General features: G+C 35.6%; 1 long non-coding RNA gene across 1 annotated transcript; it reads left to right on the top strand.

Annotated features, from left to right (window-relative positions):
* The first annotated feature begins 1,801 nt into the window (after positions 1 to 1,801).
* Positions 1,802 to 3,831, top strand: LOC130625991 (uncharacterized). Its single transcript, XR_008981788.1, has 2 exons — positions 1,802 to 2,091; positions 3,601 to 3,831. It is a non-coding gene; the product is annotated as an uncharacterized LOC130625991 (long non-coding RNA).
* The last annotated feature ends 1,414 nt before the right edge of the window (positions 3,832 to 5,245 follow it).

The raw sequence follows: 5,245 nt of genomic DNA, 5'->3' as shown, positions 1-5,245 counted from the left end.
GATTTCCCGTAAATCCCGGGCTTGGTCCGTATAGTCAAAAGTATACAAAGAAAGTACCCAGGGAGTAAACTCATTTCCCGAACGATTTTTTAAATTATTTGTTCACCACTAAAACGCATGAGAGTTGTAGTTTTCAAAAAAGTTTTCATTTTTGATGAGACGCTGAATAAAAGAAGTTTAATCGTCGGCAAACGAAAACCTGCGCTTTCCCGTAAATCCCGGACTCGGCCCGTATAGTCAAAAGTATACAAAGAAAGTACCCAGGGAGTAAACTCATTTCCCGAACGATTTTTTAAATTATTATTTCATCACTAAAGCCCATGAGATTTGTAGTTTTCAGAAATGTTTTCATTTTTGATGAGACGTTTAATGAAAGTGGTTTAATCGCCGGCAAACGAAAACCCGCGATTCCCCGTAAATCCCGGGCTTGGCCCGTATAGTCGAATGTATACAAAGAAAGTACCCAGGGAGTAAACTCATTTCCCGAACGATTTTTTAAATTATTTTTTTACCACTAAAACGCATGAGACTTGTAGTTTTCAAAATTGTTTTCATTTTTGATGAGACGCTTAATGAAAGGGGTTAAATCGCCGGCAAACGAAAACCCGCGATTTCCCGTAAATCCCGGGCTTGGCCCGTATAGTCGAATGTATACAAAGAAAGTACCCTGTGAGTAAACTCATTTCCAGAACGATTTTTTAAATTATTTTTTCACCACTAAAACGCATAAGACTTGTATTTTTTAAAAATGTTTTCATTTTTGATGAGACGCTGAATAAAAGAAGTTTAATCGTCGGCAAACGAAAACCTGCGATTTCCCGTAAAGCCCGGACTCGGCCCGTATAGTCAAAAGTATACAAAGAAGGTACCCAGGGAGTAAACTCATTTCCCGAACGATTTTTTAAATTATTTTTTCACCACTAAAACGCATGAGACTTGTAGTTTTCAAAAATGTTTTCATTTTTGATGTGACGCTGAATAAAAGAAGTTTAATCGCCGGCAAACGAAAACCCGCGATTTCCCGTAAATCTTCGGCTTGGGCCGTATAGTCAAAAGTATACAAAGAAAGTACCCAGGAAGTAAACTCATTTCCCGAACGATTTTTTAAATTATTTTTTCACCACTAAAACGCATGAGACTTGTAGTTTTCAAAAATGTTTTCATTTTTGATGAGACGCTGAGAAAAAGAAAATTAATCGCCGGCAAACGAAAACCTGCGATTTCCCGTAAATCCCGGACTCGGCCCGTATAGTCAAAAGTATACAAAGAAAGTACTCAGGGAGTAAACTCATTTCCAGAACGATTTTTTGCGAAGCAATTGAGCTTTGCGAGCGAAGCGAGCGAAGCGAAATTGTGGAGCACGTTTGCTACACGCGAGGTATACCAAGAGAATTATTGAGATTCTCAAAATTTCAATAGAAAAAAAATCATATAAAATCAGCGTAAAGAAATAGGACTGATATTTTTGCACATAAAGCTAGGGTATTTTTTTTTCTAATAAAACAAATAAGTTTGGACCGAGGGGTTAAAGTATAAGTTTAGTAAAAAATGCAATAAGTACGGCTCGTACCCCCCCACCCCCGGATTTTGCCCCCCCCCCCGTCTTTTGGTCCGGATTATACGTCCGCCGAACTTGAACACACAAAGAGGAATATGCCGTGAACAAGAAACGGTAGTCGGCATTTTAGACACGTATATTTTACAGACCCAAAATATGCCTTATTTCTTTGTATTATAGCTAATTATGGTATAAATAATTAATTAATTACTTTGCAATTTTGCTTCTAATAATTTTATAGTTGTATTTTAATGAAACATAATAGTATTAAAACGGTTTTCTTCTTTTGAAAAAATTTATTGCTAGTCCTGTTTCTAATCGACTTTACTTGTGTATTTTAAGCTTTTTTGTTGCTGTGCTTTTTCTGGAGATTTTAGTTGGATTGGAAGGTCCTGTGTAAGGTACCCATTCCTAAAGAAAAATTGAAGTAATTTGTACAATTAAAACGCGCCGAGCTGTGTTTTATTTTATTGTTTCTAAGAGGATGTAAGAATACAATATTATCAATTTTAATTGGTTTTATCCAAATCAAGGTAAGGCTTAATCACACGAAAGGTAGCTAGCTAGAGCTCAGTTTTGTATAAAAGAATTGAAAGTAATTTGTAGAATACATATGGAGAAGCTGTATTACTACCTAACTGATAGCCAGATATAGGAAAACCTGTAGCTAGGGCGCAGACAAAACAAATAGCTCTGGGCGCTAGAGTGAGCTGACCAACCGTTTTTTATCATTTTTTATTTATTATATAAGTAACCTGTTTCAGTAATTAAAAAAATATCCACTTTTGCTATCAAACCAACAGCAATGTAATTGTCAATAGGAATTAGTTTTCCGTACACCCTCCCGGAGAACAAGGTTTAAAACGACATTAAAATATTAAAACTGTCATTAAACAGAACTTCAAGGATGCCCAAGCCGCACCACGTCCTCTAAACGGCGTGGGCATCTTCGAAACTGCTTGTAATTTTAGAACAAGAGTGCTGATAAGCTGCATACGCCGTATAACGTGCAGGCGTTTTTGGGCAAGTTTAGCGTTTTGCAAAAAAATTGAAGTATTCACCCGAAAAAACCTGCATAGACCATAAAGTAAACTATGTGGTAGTAAAGTTCTTAAAAGAACTGTTTTTGATGGTTTTTGATAAAATTTACTTGATAAATAACTTTTAATTTTTATTAACTTCTTTCTCTTAAAGCATCTTTTTCCAACTATCGTCCACAAGGTATGTTACAAGGAATTGAATTTTGAAAATGTTCCAGGCAAGTTCGGGAAAGTGCGGGCGGTTTTGGAAGACAATCACTAATTTAATTGGAAAAGTTGCCCGAACTCGCCCTTATATATGTGGCTGTTTGCAGCTTATTGACACCCTCTTATTTTAGAATATTCTCAGGAATAATAGACCAAGAGAACTTACATCACAGTTTTTTGTCCACCGCCCACGTGTGTTTGAGAACAACCCACATAACAAAGTTCATTATTTTTTAAATTATTTGTGTAAAAATTACTATTTCATTCACGATAAACCATTTGTCAGTCATTTTATTCGACCAACAAAGAATCCTATCCAAGGTGCTTTTCTATTAATGCTGAATTTAATAATTGATATGGTTCAGCATAGTTTTTAAAAGGGTCTGATTGCAAAATATGATTGCCAAAGTTCAGCACTTGTAATATTTTTGTATTTGTGTACTCAGCTTCTAAAACACACACAAGAGACATTATAATTTCCTCTGGGTGATTACATTAATGTTGGTTGAAAAAAACCGAATGATGAGAAGCATATGTTTTTAAATGGGTCTAGGACAATAAACTTATTTAATTTCCCTTGGCCTTGCATCAATCAAATTCTGAAAAAATAAACACTTCTAAAATTATTTTGTCAGATTTGGAAACTGTTGGTATGGTTGGAACTTTGTGTAAAAAATCCGAATTAGCCTTAATTATTTATAAGATGAAAAACAGTGCTTTCAATTCCATTGAATTGGCCATCCCTTAAAGGCACTGGAAGCTTCACTATATGAAAATGTTTTCTTTTTCTTTTAGATTGTGTACAATGGGAGTGAGTGATGTAATCTTCTAATGCGTGTGGTGAAAAGAAGGCGAATCCGTTATTGTTTTTCTGCCCAAATTTGAAGCTATTTAATAAATCTTGATAAAGTTAAAAAACTGTTTTGATTTGTTTGTTTTTGTTTTAATTGTTTCCCGTGAGTTTTCGAAATTCGTTCCAGCAGATTCTGTGGCTTCTACTGCCGGTATTTTTACGTGAAAAAAATACTGTTTTGTTGTGAGGTCATTTACGAAATCGTTAACGTTAGGACCAACTTCTGCGGGTAGTACAACTCGATGTATCACATATCTTTCGGAATACTGCTAAAAGTGTAATTTTGTATAGCGCTCTTTACTTTTACCATTCTGTGGGAAAAGGTGGTACAAAATTTTAACACGCGTTATTCGTTTTTGTTAGTTTCGCGTAATCTAATTTTCTCGCACACTTTGAAAAGAATATCCCATGCACATCAAATACTCGCGCAGTCTATTCGCAAAAAAACTGTTTTTGAGCAACGAATTGTTCCGCAGAGCGTTCATTTTCCTACCTCGTCCCCAGGGTTCTTCTATATGATATTCAATTTTGATGTATTTCGGAAGATGTTAGCGCCAATTAAACAAGAAGCGCTAGGGACAAAGTATTGGATAGTTTAATTTTGCTTGCAACTTGCGAAATGCTTCGCAACCTTTTTTTTAATTTCTAGTTAAATTATTTTTTCACCACTAAAACGCATAAGACTTGTAGTTTTTAAAAATGTTTTCATTATTGATGAGACGCTGAATAAAAAAAGTTTAATCGCCGGCAAACGAAAACCCGCGATTTCCCGTAAATCCCGGGCTTGGTCCGTATAGTCAAAAGTATACAAAGAAAGTACCCAGGGAGTAAACTCATTTCCCGAACGATTTTTTAAATTATTTGTTCACCACTAAAACGCATGAGAGTTGTAGTTTTCAAAAAAGTTTTCATTTTTGATGAGACGCTGAATAAAAGAAGTTTAATCGTCGGCAAACGAAAACCTGCGCTTTCCCGTAAATCCCGGACTCATCCCGTATAGTCAAAAGTATACAAAGAAAGTACCTAGGGAGTAAACTCATTTCCCGAACGATTTTTTAAATTATTATTTCATCACTAAAGCCCATGAGATTTGTAGTTTTCAGAAATGTTTTCATTTTTGATGAGACGTTTAATGAAAGTGGTTTAATCGCCGGCAAACGAAAACCCGCGATTCCACGTAAATCCCGGGCTTGGCCCGTATAGTCGAATGTATACAAAGAAAGTACCCAGGGAGTAAACTCATTTCCCGAACGATTTTTTAAATTATTTTTTTACCACTAAAACGCATGAGACTTGTAGTTTTCAAAAATGTTTTCATTTTTGATGAGACGCTTAATGAAAGGGGTTAAATCGCCGGCAAACGAAAACCCGCGATTTCCCGTAAATCCCGGGCTTGGCCCGTATAGTCGAATGTATACAAAGAAAGTACCCTGTGAGTAAACTCATTTCCAGAACGATTTTTTAAATTATTTTTTCACCACTAAAACGCATAAGACTTGTATTTTTTAAAAATGTTTTCATTTTTGATGAGACGCTTAATGAAAGGGGTTTAATCGCCGGCAAACGAAAACCCGCGATTTCCCGTAA

The sequence above is a fragment of the Hydractinia symbiolongicarpus genome, chromosome 14 (assembly GCF_029227915.1).
Source record: "Hydractinia symbiolongicarpus strain clone_291-10 chromosome 14, HSymV2.1, whole genome shotgun sequence".
Classification (NCBI taxonomy): Eukaryota; Metazoa; Cnidaria; class Hydrozoa; order Anthoathecata; family Hydractiniidae; genus Hydractinia; species Hydractinia symbiolongicarpus.
Note: the sequence above shows the minus strand (reverse complement) of the source record. Positions and strands in the feature narration are given on the sequence as shown.